Source organism: Leuresthes tenuis, unplaced genomic scaffold (assembly GCF_036924035.1).
Source record: "Leuresthes tenuis unplaced genomic scaffold, fLeuTen1.0.hap1 SCAF_2, whole genome shotgun sequence".
NCBI classification, from domain to species: Eukaryota; Metazoa; Chordata; class Actinopteri; order Atheriniformes; family Atherinopsidae; genus Leuresthes; species Leuresthes tenuis.
Window position 1 is genome coordinate 8040407 of NW_027325356.1, and position 19000 is coordinate 8059406.

Here is a 19000-nt window from a genome sequence, read left to right on the forward strand (position 1 = left end):
ACATAGATAACTATTATTGGTAGTTTGTGGTGGTTGCATGTGTAAACAATTGCTTTCACCACAAATCTCCAGTTCATTTAAATCGAATGCTGGCTTAAATGGAGCACTGGTGATGCACTGGTTGATGTCACATGGCAGCTAAGCATTAACGTGGTGCAGTTTTAAAGGTAGAACAAAGCAGCCGCAGTTTCTTGGGCTTACAAACTTAAATGGATTGAGGCAGAACTCTGATACTCATTCCGTGCTCATATTTCACACCTCCTCAAGTCTTTGGTATCTGGTTAGTATTAAGACTAATGAAGCCTGGCAAGCGGAAAAGGAACTGAATTGGATTTGGGCAGCAAATTACTGAACTGCTATCCAATAAACAGGTGACATGCAGCTCATTGTGAGTTCAGTTTAAAACATCTGGTTCAGCCGTGTGAACCTAAGCAAACAAGATGAAAACAATTGACAAAATCAGCTTTTCCAGTGAGCTTTGAATCAAAAGGAAACTAACTGTGGCATAAACACAGTCACAGAGGTAAACATGATGAAATACACACAACACTCGCAGCAAAAATCTAAAATACAAATATTCAAATGGAACAATATAATCTGATAGCATGGCTGTTATATACAAATGAGAAACAAAAGCTCCAACACACATAAGATGCTTAGCCTTGTTTACACATTTAGATGGTAAGTTTCATCAGACATCAATAGCATTGATCCCCACTGTCTTTGCTCTCCCCTGCTCTGAAGGCTTTTAGCCTGTAATGTGCTGCAGATACCAAACACCTAGTTAAAGCTCTCCTCAAATACCCAGCAAATGAATATGGCCTTGATTGTCCAAAACAACATTTATGTGAACCCCATGTTGCTGCACACATTTTGTGGTGACCTTTGATTTAGTAGAAAATTAAAGTTTATTATACAACTGATGGCTGATGAAACTCTTCTCTTTTAAACGTGGCTGCATCCTACTTACATTCAATTTGATTAAAAAAACATTTTGACCTCCAATTGTTCTTGTCCATCACTACCTAGAAAATATAATGACTGAATAAATCTGGAGAATAAGGCAATGGTCCTGATGCAAAGGAAATAAGACACAAAGTCAACAAATATGGATGTAAATAATGTATAATTAAAATTATTTAAATATTTATTCTTGCAAGAAAAGACAGTTGAACGAGGACATGTATTTGCTACTATATCTGGTCTTATTTTTTTTTTTGTGATGCCAGGTGATTTCATTAATTTGTTATAAACTGTAGTTTCCACATGCAAGTAGATTTGTTTATGGCTTTACTATATATTCATTAAAGGTCATTAACATACCTTAAGGTCTAAGTAGTTCAAACTAGTGTCTGTGGAAAAGAAGGGCCACCAGTCTCGGGGAAAGATGAACCATAGGTTTAGCCTATCGTCTGTTCATGGTTACTGAGATTCTGCTCTACATTTGCAGAGGCACTGTACCATCATGCTGGATATAGTTAAAGAAACTGTGTTAGAATAAAGTACGTTTATGATGACAGTTTGCTATAATCCTTCAGAACAACAGCACTGTGAAATTTCGCTCAATAAATTTGCCAGGTACAGTGTTGTGGGGGGGTGTTAACTGTTAACCAAATCCCAGAAAGCAAACATTCTATCCCGTTTTTTTAAATTTATCTATTTATTTTCTGAAGAGTGAATAAAGTAGACAGACACGATTTTTTTTTTTTTAATTTTAGGTCTATTGACACAGAAATGTTGCCCACAGTTTCAGTGCACTTTTGTCCTTTATGTTTTCTTTGATAAATAAAAACACACTTACATGAACTTTTGAATACTTGCTGACATATTATATGTTCAACTTGAGATGGGGACATCTGATAAAAGCAACTATGCTTTAGCTGACAAAATGCACTTTTCTGAGTAGTTTTTTTTCTTCTTTTTCTTCTTCTTCCTCCAACAATAATGTTGGAAGAACATCTTGGCTGAAAGTTGTCTGGCTGCATTTAATTTTCCTTTCAGGATTGAATTAATAAACATCAATTGCTTCCTTATCAGAGAAAATGATTTTTTTCTCTTTCATGCTGCTCAATTTCTTTAATTTATTTGAAAGAGACAGAAAAAGAACAATAAATATTCTTTTTAATTTGATTGATATCAGTGATGGATTATCTCTCATTTTCTAGCCCTTCTTTGGTCTTTTTCCATTTCCATGTAAAATGGGATTGTTTGCAAATGTTCATCTTTCTGTTTGGTGGTGAGTATGTAGAACACTCTTAATTCGGATTTTTAGAGCTTATTCTTCAATGATGAGTCTAAATCACAGGGTAAATGCGCAGATAAACGATAGTGATGAGTTGAAATAGGTGAAAAAGGAGTAGCATTTAGTGACAGCTCTGCCTGTCAGTGTGACTCATCCCTTCATATTTTTCAAAGTAATTTCTACAGTTAAAGTATTGATAAATCGAGCTTTAATTTTGCACACGGCCATGTCTTTGCCAATTACTGATATCAGTATATACCTTTTGAACATAAGTAGGAATCTTCTCAGGAAGTTTGATAACTCAATAGAAATAATATGCTGCATTAGGATCTGTAAGTATGAAATAAACATAAGTTAGATGCGTCAAAGAGATGAGGATAAAAGAGAATTCTGAATGAAAAGACAAATGACACACAATGTAATTTCTTGCAACAATAAAGATCAGATCTGTAAATCAAATCAGACTGGTGTTAGTGTATAAACAGTATACAGCATAACATCGCAATACAAATAAAAGGCGACATGCAAACTATCTCTGCACTGATGTAAGAATCCAGCTTAGTTCGGGGTCTTTCAGTTCCATTTGAATGAACTGGATAAAGCTACAAGTCTTCTGAAGTTGTACAAATTTGAAAAGAGAGAAAAGAAAAATACTTTTTTTTATTCAAATCTAAGTAGGTCATTAGTTTAGAGTTACTCCTGTGAAACTGTGGGAAACAGAATATGCACAAGCAACGGCTGCACTCTTAGCTTAGTATTGATGTTGTCCTCAGGACTTCAGTCGCCCTTTAACTACACAAGGCAAGTTGAAGATGGGCCATCAATAATTCATATGGCAGGGATACAAGGAGAGATAAGAGATGTATAAGGGGAGGAGAACAGAGGAGAGACAAGACGAGACAGAGAGATGGAAGGGGGGAAGATAGTGAGTGCAGGAAAAAACTAAACAGAAAAGTGAGGGATGGAAAAAGCCAAGTAAGGAATGAAGGTTAGAATATGCAAAAACAAATACACAGAGGGGCAGAAGTAATAAGATGATGAATGTATGTTATAGCAAGTATAGCAAGCATAGATAATAATGTTTTCATATGTGATGGTCTAGGAGAAAGTACCTATGATTGCAAGAAACAAGATACTGACTTCAGAGGAGAGGAAATAATGAGAAAAAATGGTTCCCCTGCAAACATATAAATTTGGGTGGAAGACAGAATCAGAGGTGCAGAAAAATTGATAAAAGGATTTAAAAAAAAGAAGAAAGATCTATGATAACAGTCACTATGGATTTCCTGTGGTGACATTATTTCAGACTGAGATGCCAGACAGCATGAAACATACCCCTACTTCATCTCCCACGATGAAAGAAGTAGAAGAAAAAGATGGGTTTTAGCTTTTCTGGTTCTTAGTTTTCTCACTTCAAATTTGGAACTTACTGACGTTAGTATCCTCATGTCACTGAATCACCCCAAATAAAGCTGTATTAAGCGTCGGACTTAAAAAGTCAAGGTTCATTTGCATCAAATATGTGTGATTTGCTCACTCACTCATTTTCTGCACCTACAACTTCTTCTTTTTTCATCTTTTTCATCTAACTCACACTTACTGGCTAAGAGTTGATTTCCTGCAAATTCTTCAAATGTACCCTTCTGCAGAGGGAGGCGGGGTTAAATTCTCTGGACATTACCCCAATTTTATGTAAATGCTTTTCAAGGGAATTCTTTTTGACTGTAGACATTCTTTTTGTCTGACTTGCCTTCCTTGGCCTGACCCTGCAGAAGTACATTGCGTTTGAACAGGAGTTATATAGCTGTCATCCATCTGATGAATCCACATGCTCAATAACTTTTCACTAAAGCCAGAAACTCAAGAAGTCACTTTTGAATTTTGTAGATAATGAATGGGGCAAACAACTTTTGAGGCTCTAAGGCCTCTGTCTCTGACTTTTAGTTCTATCCTAAGGAACAGCAATAACACACATTAATTATTAAAGCACTTGACATTCCCCTTTAAGGAACTAATCTCAGTCCTTAGCCGGAGCAAATCAATTACAGTCCCAGCTCTTTTTCCATCCTTTGCTTCTAATCAGTTCCTGATTAACACTTGGCAAATGTGGCAAATGCGACTAGACAATCAATGCAACTAACAGTGGGAAAGCAGTGAAGCAGCAGAATCACGGTTTTAAAGGATGATACCTGAACAGCCTTAATCAAGGCAGGATGAGTGGAGACAACTTGTTGGACAAAAGGTCAAGCCTCATAATCTCTGAAACAGAAACTTTTGGGTTCAGGATTTCACTCGCTTATCAAAATCTGAAATTCAACAGAGATTGCTGTGTTTTCTTGTTGAGACTCTATAAATGTATGTGAAGTATGAAAGGATTTTGATATGCAGCCGAATATCTCTTAAAGTCTTTTGCCTGCAGCTATTTATATCCACAGGTGCATTTCTTTAAAGCTGAAAAACTGTCGTCTTATGCCTTTAGTCAGTCAACTCTTCTATATCAAAGTAGAACTATTTTGATCCTTTGCTGTTTTATCACCTTTTAGCAGCTGCTTTTTTTCTTTTTTGTCTTTGACGCTTCCTCCCCTCACAATCAAACAAGAGGTGAGTCATGAAAAAAACTAAATAAGTTCCCTCCCCAGGGAACACAGACTGGAAGCCTATTGGTGGATACTGTGGTGGGGGTACAGTTTTATTCTCAAATCTATATGAACGACAGCAGCAACAACAACAGAAAGCTTTCAGATCCCCTGCAGCCAAAGACAGAGAAGAACACAATGCATTTGCTGTCTGTTGTAGTGAGAAGCTTTTGTGCCCTCTGAGTGCAGCTGAAGATTGGAGTTGCACCCTGAGCTTACAGTCATGCAGGCTTTAATCAGTTAATTCTTAGATTCATGTTATCATGCAGTAGAAGATTAACATAATATGTGAAGGTATGAAAAAGGCAGCAGTATTATAAGTAACTGTGGAATACCACACTTATCAAGTTACAATGACACTTCTTTTGGCTTGTTGGCTGGCTTAACTGAGTTGTGACTGACAAAAGCTAAACCTTGACATGCCAACAAAAAGCTAAATGTAGTTCAAGCCTTTTTAAAAGAAAGGAGCAGATAAACTGCTGCCAGGATGAAAAATAAATTAACTGGCTGTGCCACAATTCTTATTATCCTCATAGAGAAATCTGGATGAGCCAGTGAAAAACTGTGTTGTATCTTTCTAGTTATTGAACAACTGAAATAATTTTCTGACTTGAGTAGATGGTGGAGAACAACAAACTACCGTATTTAATCTGTCTCATCTCGTCTCATTTGCTGAAAAGTTCTGTTTATCTATAAAACTGAACGGAACGTGCTCAACCACGAATTTCCCTTTTCATACATAATTAAAAGTCTCTAAATACCAACAGGGACTGGATAGTGCAGTGGTAAGAATGTCACCTTTCATATGGGTGACATGAATTCAAAACCCCTACATGAAAGGTACCACCTCCAGTAGAGGTCCTCAGGCAAGACCTCCTTACCCTGACTGCCTACCAGTGTAAGTCGCTTTGGATAAAAGCGTCTGCTAAATAAATAAAGATAAATGTTTTGTGTGACTTCTGGAACTGAAGTTGTCTTGATGTAGAGACAGTTATGCAGAAACTAATTCACTGTACATCATGAAAAATGTATTTTGAAATATTTTCTTGACAGGTGTAATTATCCTGATTTGCTTTGTTTTGATGTTTAGCAAACTAATTGATGAACTGATTTAAAGTACAATAAATCTGATGCTCTAAACTGTACTGTTTCAAATGGATCAAAACACATCAGATGTGTAATTTTAGGACCCAGGTTTTATATTTCAAGCTACATAAGACAGGTCCCACTTTTCTTATGCAACCCAAAAGAATGTAGAAGTATGTAGGACTGAAAAGTATAGAATCTTCTCTACATGCTGCAGAGTGAATTAGAAAGTCTCTATTCAGTTAATATTCTCTTTAAGATCTGTTTGAATAAAACATCAAAGATAAAGAAACAAAACTGTGTTTTTGCATGAAAAATATCAATGCAGCATTATTTCTTACATAGTATCCAGTTTCATTCAAATGTAGCTACAATTTAGTGTTTTTTTCTAATTGTCTTTCCCCCTTAAACATTGGTATTTTTTTCTTTGTACATCACATTACAGACTTAAAATTATTTTTATTTAAATAAGACCCACTATGTTATAATTAAATATTAAGCCCAAATAATCACTTACTTCCGTGCTGTCAGTTTGGCTTCTACATCTGCATCTGGCTCATGTTACATTCTCATGTTTATTCAATTAATTTGTAAAAGTGTTCACATTTGCCACTTTGCTTCCTCTTGCGAAGCTCACTCTGGTGTCTTCCTTCATTATTAGGATGTTGGCCTGATTGCAATTTAAATGACTTATAATTAACATCTTTGCAATTCCCTCACATTATCTTCAGCACTCAAACTGCACATCCCATTGTCATATTTATTACAAGACTCCACGAACAAATGTCTTGTCTGTTTGCTGATCATCTCAATTTGTCACTGTTATTACCATCACCCTGATGTGGGTATATTTTAGTGATGTGATTAGCAAGGGGTGTTTATCTAATTGCATTTCTGCAGTCAGTTGGAAACAAAAATGTCCCAGGCTTGAAATATTTTGACATGGGGAAGCTGTATTTTGATATCTTGACAAGCTAAAATGTTTTGATTACTGATGCTGGAACAGATATGATGCAGAAAGAGAGGAGTAATCACACCTGAAGCAGGGTTTTCAATTGGCTGCACACAAAGCCTGTTGTTTCCATCAATGCATGAGTGGGTGAACTCTACCTGGATTTGAAGTACATCTTTCACAAGTAAAAAACATGATCCACTTTCATCTTCTTATTGAAATATTTCTCAATTTTCCATGCAAGGTTTATAGAAAATGGAAGATGGCCAACAGGGTAAGACAGTGAGTAGATAGTATGACTGACAGCAGAAGCAGACGCTGCTTTGTAGAAGAATCGATAAGTTCAGAATTAAAGTTAGCACCAAAAGTATTTTACTTTAACCTGAACGATAAACACTTTATACACTGTTAAAACATAATATTGTAGTCGGAAGCACATTTAATAATACTGGTAAAGATAAAACGTTTTTAGGAGTAATTCAAGAATTTACTATAAATGAAACCTACATTAAACCTTGAGCCACATGTTAATAATATCAATGACAACAATGCAACATGTTGATGCCACACTGAGAGATAAATTGGACCACAATGCGAAATGTAGCAGTTTCACAAAAAAAGATTTTGAAATTATTATAATTTTAAGGCTCTGAATTGCTCACTGCCTACATAAGCCTTTAAAAAAATCATGCCTGACATGCCTGTGTTTCCAATCATGTCAAAATGCCATGAAAATAACTGAGCAGGTTTTGAACGTGGATAATTACCTGTTAAATGTTTTCCAGTGAGACTGGGCTGATGTGGTTACACAAATATGTTGTACTTGGGTGTCTCAACATGCTAATTAACTCAGATTGTTTCTGGGAATATTATTAGCATGTAACGAGTATTTGAAAAATAAAACAGTGATGGTGGCACTAAAAGCAACTAAAAAGCAACCTAATTGTCTATATCAGTTTGCTTCAATTATTTATCATCTGTACAACATGAAAGAAAGATTTCACTACAATACATATGAGATAATTAAGTAAGAAATATTTTAGAGTTTAGGTACATGCATACATTTTTACAAATTGTCAAATATTTACAAATAGATTTAGTTACTGACTAATGCTACTGCTTATCAATTACAAGAATGCAATTTCAATAAAGAGTGACTAATTCTCAACAACACATATTTTAATGGTTTAGAAATTGCACCATGAGAATGAGAAACATGGGCATCCTATCTGCTGCTGTTGCTGTAACAGTGGCCATAATTCATTTTAACAGCTCTACTACCCTTGGGGTTAGTGGAAGAGGTTTGCGAGAGATCCAACTACAGCCCTTCAGTGTTTTTACAGCTGCATTACCTCACCTTGACCTGTCCCCAAGCACACAAGTAAAGAGGAAATCACCTCTGCAGCAGCCCATGCCATGAACCACAAAGCTGCAAAGGAAATACCTCATGGTGCACTGACCTAATAGCTAACAGCGTGCAGAGGTGAGAACACAAATGGACCTGACAGGATGAGCAGCACACTAAAGGTTCACATTATGATGGAGCTGCAGCAGGCCAAAGTCCACATGACTAGCTTTTTTATGGTCCTTTGTTGGTTGGTTTGCTTTTATGAGACACCTGCGAGGCACAGAAGAGAATGAGTGGAGTCACCAAGCATGACCCAACATGGGTTCAAACACTCGAAACAACATGAACTATGAGCCCTGTCAGAGATCTAAATAGGTAATACCTGTGTTGCCAGATTGGAAAAAAAATGCAATTTCAGAATACAATATGTGACCTAAATTATATAAACTCTATTTTATCTAAATATATGCAGTCAATCATTTGAAAAATATAGAAAGAAAAATATTTGAACTGCATGCACTGTCTGGGACCCAGTTCTTTTTTTGGCAATGCAATTTTCTTTTTATGTGATATCAGTCCTTGGTGAATATCCAAAAGGACATCATATCATATATTCTAGCTTTTTTTATCCCATGACGAAAAGGAGAAACTACTTCTAATGCTAACTGTTCATGTAAAATTCACTCGCACCACATAAATTTGGGAGTACAGAAGAAACTGGTAGTTGTTGTTCAGCAGTACAATTTTCTCATATGCTGGATTGTGATGATTATCCAAATGTTCATCAATTCATGTCAAACTCTATCATTTTTGGGGAGACTTGACGAATCTTTATTATTTAAAACATAGATTTATATTTGAGTTTAACAGCTAATTTCAACAGAACCATGACTGCAGTGGTTAGTGGTATTTGCTCCTGAAATGATCATCATACTGTATCATATTACTATGCCAAATGCAAGTTAGTTATCTTAGTTTATAAATCATTTATTATCAGTCTGTGCTTTCAGCCCATAAGAGGAGGCCAAGACTTGATCATACATACACATTCACATGGTAAACTAACAAAGTGGGCTTGGTCGTTTGGAGCTAAGCAGACCTTCGTTGTGTGTCCAATCAACCTGTACTGAGCACACTGCGCTCATGTGCTAACAACCCTCATTAGCCTATTATTTGAGTAAATAGATAAGTAAGTTGACCAGGTGCACCTCCATGCACCAGGAATTCCCCATCAGGGGCTGTGGATATAGACTGCTAAATGGAGGACATGGATCCTAAAATGTGAGCTTAACTTATGAATCACAGAGCAACATTTTGTTTTCAGCTAATTGAAGGAAGGCTGTGGTATGGATTTGATCAGCAGTTTTCACATTTAACCGTTAGCACAATGTAAAGTTTAAAAGATTTACATCTGAATGAGATACTCTGTTTTCCATTGAACAGTTTAGCTGCAATGCCTCAGAGTCAAAGATGACTTTTTCCTGGCACACTTTTTTCTATAGGATCAATAAATAAACAAGAGAAAAGTTTATTCCAAAGACAGAAGTGAAAGATTTTCCACTCAATGTACCTTGAAAAGATATCAATAAAATACAAGCCCAAGTTGCCTTTATTGGTTCCTCCAGAAAAAGCTCTAGCTCTAACAAACTTTCTCTTATGTATCTGTTTTGTCTGTTCTGTCGAACGTCAAAGGAGATTCCTGTGAATGTAAGAGCTCTAACTTTAGCAGAAGAATAAGAAGAAAGATGGGGTGATGTCCTTTCAAAAACACAGTGAGCTATAAAGAGCATCTAAGGGCAGATGTTTTCCTTTTATTTTATTTTTAACTTTGATGCAATGTATTTGAGTTTAAAGAGTCAAGTCAAATACTAAATCCAGTGTTGGATATCAAATAAAAAAATGTTCATAGTCCAAAGGCCAATATATCAACAGACAACTGCTGGCACACACATCCAAGTACTTATAATTGGCTTCAACCTGCAGTGGATGGGTATAGAAGTGAAATAAATAAAGTACATGAGAATCCCCCTGATACACCTATTCTATAGTCTATAGTAGAGAAATGCAATAAACCCTTTTAAAACACTATGCACAAACACACAGCTTTTCAGGTATTGATCTAGTTTTGGGTCATTTATATAACAGGCAAGAAGTTATATCAATAAAGTTGCACAACAGCTTTGTATGTGGCTCAGGGGTAAGTTCTCAAGGAACCAAATGATGGATAGCAAATAATTTCTATCACTTGCATTGATTTTCATTTGCACTTTCGATTGCTTGGTTTCTGTATAGTGTTTTGTAGACGCTTCTCAACACTGCTTCAGGGTTTCTCAAGGGTAAATTAAACAGTCTAATAAGTAGTATTATTGTGACAAATATCATGATGTATATCATTGGATATATACAGTTTTTGAACAGCCAAAATATAAGAAATATAGCAAAATAAAAACTACTGTTAGATGTGTATGAGCAATGCAAACACTGTGGTAGTTTGATAAGAACATGCAGCCCACAAGATAAAGATGAAGATGTCAACTGCAAAAAAAATCTGTTTATAGTCTAACGTTCCATGTTGTGCACTTTTCCTCCTCTTTTGTCACATCCTGTTGATGTTTCAGTCTGTCAGCTGTGCGATTGTCATTTCATTTTGTTGTAGCTGGCTTTGCAAAATATAAGAAATATAGCAAAATAAAAACTACTGTTAGATGTGTATGAGCAATGCAAACACTGGTAGTTTGATAAGAATATGCAGCCCACAAGATGAAGATGAAGATGTCAACTGCAAAAAAAAATCTAAAAAAGTAACCAGATATGGGATGGATGCTATTTGTCCTGTTATACTGTAATCAGGAATATGTTCAATGCATAAAACTAAGCTTAAAATTGATATAGTAAGTTTAAAATACAAACACAAGGTACACAGCAAAAGGCAAAAGAAGACAGGATAGATTACTCTGAGCAGCAAGTATGGAAAATAAATTTTTGTTTTGTTTGTGGATATTTCTCACTGTGCTGTGCTGCTGTTTCCTGCCTGTAAAGTATGCAGCTAATCTCATTTTGTGCCACAGTGTTCAGTTATGAACTTTTTTTTTCTTTACCATGTGAGAAAAAAAATGTGTGTCTGTGGTTATACTGAGACAAAACTTGCTACACAATTGTACGAGCAATTGAAAGCTCTTTGTGAAACCGCTTCGTCGATCCAACACAACCCATTGCAACTTAGGTTTTCATCCAAAATGAACAACCTAAAGTCCCATTCACTCCTTTTTACTATTGCTGTAATCTGTTAAAATGTTAGGTTTTAGTAATTACATGTGGATATCATGTTGCACTGCATTGAAGCTGAACATATACTGCAAGGGTGTACACTGATATTGCCATGTTGATCATGTAATTAATCACTAAAACAGTTGTTTTTGGTTTTGTTGATCCAGTAGCTTTGGAACATAATGAAGTACTCTGAGAACATTTCACTAGCTTTCCCTGCAAGACAAAATGGCTCTGACTGATGGACATACATACTTTACTTAGTAAAGCATAACCTGACTTTTGTGCGACAAAATAAATGACGATCCATGGTTAGCAGAAAAGCTTTCCACTGCCATCATCTGTTAAGCCATAACATCTGGTATGGTTGCAGCAACACCTGCAACCTGTAAATGATCTGCTTCTTTACCACTCCAACAGAAGGTGAAGGCTGACCAATTAGTTTGAGAAGTTTCAAAGGTGGTAAGACTCTACCAATACCGTCTATATTGTAGAGTTCTTTCAACTCAGAATCTATTGTGTTGAATAAAGGGCCGACAAATTTGTTTAGCAAAAAAAAAAACAATGTATAAGTGAAGCTGACATTTTACCTTTCAGGTAAAAATGTCTAAAAACATAATTTGAGTTCATTCTGACCATTGCCTGCCAAAATCTAATAATTTCATGGCTAATTTCAAGTTGATTTTAAGTCACTGACGCATTAGAGATTGAACATTCGGAGACCAAACGCATAATGCCTAAGGCTATGGCAGAGGTCTGGGAGTGTAAATCTACTTTAAAATGAGCCAAATGGATTGTATTATATGAAGTAAATTCTGTTGCTGTCAGCGAGCGGTATCAGTCATAAGTTTCTAATATGACCAACTCGGCAACAACTAGTCAAAGGTTGACTCATACAGTTCATCACACCCGACAGCTCATAATTACTGTTTATATACAGTCTGATACAATTATGCTTTAGCCATAGAACACATAAGATAGTTAGGAAATTAAGTTTCTTAAAGGTCCCTAAATACCGTTCTGTAAGGAGTTCGGTTGTGAAAAAAAAGTGCTGAAACACCAATAAAGGACTTCTATACTGTTGTGCCTGTTTAACAAGTGGGCTGACAGGCTGCAGACTATTGTTTGTATGAGGTCAAAAGGATGCATCAGATTCTGATGTCTCTGGGTACCTTCTGGTACTTGTGTGGACACTTAATCTTGAGCATACCTGCAACCACAGGATAGTAATGCATCAGGAGAAAGAGCAGAGTATTGCATGTGACCCTAGTGTCGCAGTTTTTCCTTTTATTTTGATTGTGGTTTTTCATGACTAACTACTTTTGGATCAAAGTTTCTTCTTAATTTGTGTTTCTTAACATTAACTTGCCATATCTTTAGATTTGTCTACTTGACGGCTGAAACAGTGTGACCTCTGTACTCATACATGCGTATGAGCTGCAAAACAATCCTTTTAGCCGAGGAGTCTCTGGATTTAACAGTCCTATGAAAGCTACTTCCAGTTTTATGTCCCACTCTGTTTATAGTCTAACGTTCCATGTTGTGCACTTTTCCTCCTCTTTTGTCACATCCTGTTGATGTTTCAGTCTGTCAACTGTGCGATTGTCGTTTCATTTTGTTGTAGCTGGCTTTGCACTCCGGTTTTAGATCAACTGAAAACAAGTCCCTAGAAATGGGTCACACGAAGGCATCAGAGGCTTAGTGGCTCATATTTGTCCCTTATGCTGTGCTTGAGTCTGCATCTGTGTTGATGGATCCAAATGGAACTACTTTTTGACAGACAGTATTATCTTGAGAGCCCAGAGAACTGTTGAACTGATATTGCAATGTGCAGTGGGAAGTCTGTGTATGCAAGCAATCTCACATAAGATAGGGGGTAGTTTTAAATTAACATTTTACAGTTCTTTTGCTGCACGATGGTGTGGTGGTTAGCACCATCCCCTCACAGCAAGAGGGTTCCACGTTCAAATCCCTGCTGGGGCCATTCTGTGTGGAATTTGCATGTTCTCCCCATGTATCCATCTGTTCTCTCTGGGTACTCCGGCTTGCATGTTAGGTTAATTGGCGACTCTAAATTGTCCCTAGGGTTGTGTGTCTCGTTTGTCTCTGTGTGGCCCTGTAATGGGCTGGTGACTTATTGCCTCTCGCCCGATGACCACTGGGATAGGTTCCAGCCCATCCGCGACCTTACCGTCAGATTAAGCAGGTATAGAAAAAGGATGGATGGATGGATGGATGGATTTAATTCCATAAACAATTTTGTAAATGGGTGTGAATTTACCGAGATATAATTTTTCATAGAACACTTCTTAGACATCACGTGTCGATGAAACCCATTCTGAAAATATTTACTGTTCAGATCCTAAACACACAAATAAACAATATATCCCTGCATGAGGCACAATTAGAGTTTCAGCTGTGGTCCTTTCAGTACTCCATCCCAACCAATTCATATCTGTAGAAGAACATCAAAAGTGCAGTGCTGGTAGAGCGGCCAAAGACAGAGAAACCTTTTCGAAAGTGGGTGGGTGAAAATCTTCCAAAGAAGAACTGAAAGACTCTCAGCTGAGTACAAAACAAGCAACAAGCTGTGATTCTTTCAAAAATGGGCATTACTAAGTACTGCGAATGAAGACTACTGCTTTATAATAAACCTGGTCTTTTAAAACTATAAAAGTTGAAGAGAAAAAGGAAACTTCCTTCCAAATGTAATCACTTTTCAGGTTGGATGATGGTTGTTTGAAAAAGTTGTCCAGGGCTTCTTGGTTCTGATTAGAAAACTTTATGTAGCCTTAGAAAACTCTCAAAAACTAAGAAAGTTCATCAACTTAAAGGATAGAGCCTTGGCAATTGATATTTGTTTTGCTCTGGTATTCAAAATAAATCAGCTCAAGTCGAAGTGGCCAAAATGGAGCTGAAGCTCAAAATGGACAGAATTTTTTATTTTTTTTAAGTAAATGGGACAGTTGGGAATGAAAATAACAGTCTTCACAACACCAGCTTTTTACTGCCCCTCATTAGGAAATCCCAACCATTGTCTTTTTAATTGCTTTACACTGTTGCAAACCATAAATTTAGCCTTATCTCTTTTTAGATTGTCTTTGGCTTTATATGATTATGTGTTTGCGATCAAAATGCCAAAATCTCTTTCTGTAATTTGACACTTAATGACCATAAAGTGCGCAATTAAATTCAGTTAAAAACTGAATAAACTCTGAATCTTCTTAAGATGGGTTTATATGGGAACATAAGTGTGCAATTCCTCATTGCTGACAAATAATTACATGTAAAAACTGCAAACAAATCAACCCTACCAAACCGTTGACTGGTTACAAAGCAATTTTTCCTCTGAGGGCATATGTGCCCAACTTAATTTAGATAGGAACCTATGTACAATCCACTAAAGACATAAGTCTACATAACTACATCAGTCTACATACTGGCATATTGTTGAGCCAAGCACTAAATAAATTAGCCTTTTTAACATAAAATATATCTATATATACATATATGTATTACTAGTAGTCAGTTTTTTGTTGTTCTGAGTGTTTCTGATTACGTCCAGTCAAGTGGTTTTTCAAAGCATAAAACTATAAACCCACCTGGAAATGGGATACAGCACAGTATATATATGTTCAGAATCCCTTATTTCTATTCCCTGTGACACTTTAAAGCTCACTGGTTCCACTAAACTTAACCTCATGGGACCTTTTCATCATCCTTAGCAACGAAACAAACTGTGACCGTTTTAGGCATGTGGATGATCTGTGAGGTGTTTGAAGTACCTTCCAGCTGTGATACTCGACTGTTTATCAGGTCTAAAGCAGGTGTAATAAACTAGACCACTGAGCATGACCATCCCTGAAGCATGGAATAGAGTTCATCAACATGCACCTACTGCTACACTCTGTTTTAATCATGGCATCTAGATAGAGGAATGGCATTTGCTTGTGCTCTGCAGAACTGCTTTTAGAATGTTACCATGGAGATGGGAGAGGTGAAAAGTTGCACGTCCTATGATCACAAAATAAAGTGAGGCTTTGAAGGCTAAACAATACTTTGGCCTTCAAAGCCGCAGAAGAAATCAAAGTAATCCTGAAAGCTATCTCTTATTTACAGAAGTATTTGAGTGATTGTCTTTTATTTCTTTCTGACTTAAGTCTATTCAGTAAAGTGTCTGATATGTCTAATAATTAAAACCAAAATAGTGTGATGATTGAGAACATAACATGAGTAAGACTGCATCTTTTTCTATTCTTTAATATCTAAACAAAAAATAAAATGTTCAAGTGTATTAGCAGTTTGGTTTGCTTTCTGATTTACAATTTTTAAGCACTTGAATGTGGCGTATAAGTGAAAGCAATATATATGCAACATAAGGGGGCCTTAGCAGCCCTGTGATGCACAAGCTTCGGCACTTTCTGCATCTGAGTCACAAGTCTCCATTATAGATCTATTTTACCCAGATTTTAGCTTTATTTTCAATGTACACTTGGAGGATCCTGCTCTTTTGACCAAAAATTTCAATCTAATATTGAGATTTAAGCCATCTGATGACAGAAAGTATTAGGTGAGCAAACGCTAGCTGCCACAGGTTTATTTTGAGTCAGGTGGCGGGCGGCTACTGGTTGAATTCTGGTTTATTAGCTTAGAATATTTTTTCTTTACCAATCACTTACTGCGCATTGAGTAATCAAATCAAATTGCATATGGATTCAGAGCGACTACAAGTTTCAGTTTGGTAGCGAGTGAATGATAGTCAACTTGGTTTGTAACACCCTAGTGGCTATCAATAACTCATTTTCATGGTTGCCCTGTTAGCTGAATTGTTGAATTTAATGAATTTTCTCGGTTTGGAAGAAATGTTATACATTTGACTCCAAACTTTGGTTTCAACCATTTAATTTTCACCTTAAATGAATATATTAATCAAGAACAAGTTTCAACTGTTGGATTTTCCACCGACATATGGCCGCTTTTGTCCTTTGAAGACCAACTTTATTTGTAAATGAGTAAGTGATTACTTTCTTGTGAATACTGGCTCATAATGCAAAGAGCTTGATCAATTTAGTGAATAAAACTGCTAATCTCTGTCAGCATAATTCATATTACATGCTTTACAGCTCTAATCTGGTAAAGGGAAAAGTCTATCAAATGAAATTGAGTGAATGCCACAACAAATTTTGAGTTTTCTTTATGTGCAAGAAAAGGAAGGATTAAGTTAACTAGGGTATTGATAGACGTTGGTATTGTATCAATTATATGTTCTGTTATTTTCAGCAGTCCTCAAAACAGAATAAACTCAGAACTTGTGAGTCCCCTGCTGTTCAATGGTTGGTAATGGCCACCCATTTTTTACTGTGAGTGATTTCCCACAGTGTCCCTGCTCTGCATAACTTCTAGATCATCCTTTACTTTTTACTATGTTCTGTCACTGATCTCCTCCCGGGTAGAGAAAATAGAATTATTCAGTAGGTGAAAAATGGGGTTCATTGAACATCAAGGAATAGATACTAAGAGAAAGGTTAGGTGTTACAAAAGATAACATTAATTAAAAACAGAGCAATGTTGATTGGATGAAAGGCCTACAAAGCTTGCAACTAGATAAATACTAAGTGGGTTACACCACCAAAGAAAAGCTACAATGGAGATAAAACATAAAAGGCAATTTATATAATCGTGAAAGAATAGCAAAGAGAAAAAAGCCAGGACAAAGCACATGTAGGTCCAAGGTTTATTCCTGTAAACATAATTAAAGAATAACGAAGTGAAAATATCAAAGTAGGCCATTATTTACCACAACATATAAAGGAATCAAGGTTGGCATTAGCCCAAGTCTTTGGGGATAACGGTCTTTGTCTCAGCACATGAATTATATAATAGAGGTAGCTGTGAAATTTCCAGTGATTTATGATGCAAACATTTTTTGCGCCCACTTTGCTTGACTATGGTTATATTAAGTGTTTGAATTGGTTTCCCTATATTCCACACACTATATCCAGTACTATCCAGCACCGACAGATTCCATGTTTATATGACAAGCTTTTGGCATCCTTTGTTAAAAAGGGGTTACAACAAATGATTAAATGAGTAGAAAAGAAACTGAACTGAAATTGAACATTTCTTTAAAATCTATAAGCAAGCTTTAGAGAGGAAAATTCAAGGGAACAACATACAAAGGTTTAGGCAATCCAAGGGATATGATCTCTTAAATCCCCTTAATGATGTGTGAGACCTGTATTACCTTTTTAATGCCATGGATTGTTCGCAGTACTAATTAAAAAAGGCCAGGTAATGCAAATTTTACAGCTATTGGATCCTTGAAACAACTCCTTACCTCTCTTGAAATTAAAATAACTGATGCCCACAAGGCAGAAGAAAGCTTATAGAAGATTGCGTATTCAGATAGTTGTTTTTTCAGTTTGTAATGTAATCAAGAAAAAGTCAAGTTGAGGTCTGGAAGTATAACAATACTTTCCAGTCAAATGGTTCAAAAGTGTAAGGGAGACATATTCAAATTCCTGTTTGACTGCTAAAGACCTTTACTTAACTTTGCCACATACTAGAGTGGTAGTAAACATTTCCATGCAGATATACCTGTATAAATATGATATTCATGGTAGAGTTGCCAGAGGAAATTCTTTCCTGCATTCTCACCACAAAATTAAGCATTAAATGTTTGCAAATTGACGTGTAAACAAATCTGATGCAAAGTAGAACTTTTCATTGCAATGATGAAAGGTTTGGAGGAAAAAAAGTCATGAAAAGCAAACCTCTCAAGCTGTTATGTTTTAATAAATCATGTTTTGGACTTTTCTTAGAGCCAATTGCAGTGGGATTTATTTACTGGTGGAATACTTGCTGGTAGAAGGAAGAATGAGTGCAATTAAATATCAGCATCTTTGGAGTCAAACTCGACATTATCTGGACAAAAGCTGAAGATAAAAAGGAGATGGTTTGCATGGTTTGGATAATGATGGAGGCACAATTAGAGTTTCAGCTGTGGTCCTTTCAGTACTCCATCCCAACCAATTCAAATCTGTAAAAGAACATCAAAAGTGCAGTGCTGGTAGAGCGGCCAAAGACAGAGAAACCTTTTCAAAAGTGGGTGGGTGAAAATCTTCCAAAGAAGAACTGAAAGACTCTCAGCTGGGTACAAAACAAGCAACATGCTGTGATTCTTTCAAAAAATGGGCATTACTAAGTACTTAGAATGAAGACTACTGCTTTGTAATAAACCTGGTATTCTAAAACTATAAAATGTGAAGAGGTTACTGAAAAGTTATTTTGCTTAAAGCAAAAAATAAGTTTTATTACAGTATCCTACATTAGGCTGTTTTTTACCACAAAAAGGAAATAATCCTTACTAATAATGTTTGTTATATAATATAAACTTACAAACTGGCTTTATCCACAATTCAAATAATTACTGTGGTGTTACATTATACATGAAATATGAAAGGATCGAC

The 19000-nt window shown here is 36.2% G+C and overlaps 1 protein-coding gene across 3 annotated transcripts in view; it reads right to left on the bottom strand.

The window, feature by feature from the left end:
- Positions 1-19000, bottom strand: part of tspan4a (tetraspanin 4a) — a 146319-nt gene that overhangs the window by 20059 nt on the left and 107260 nt on the right. The gene's annotated exons all lie outside the window — the stretch shown is intronic.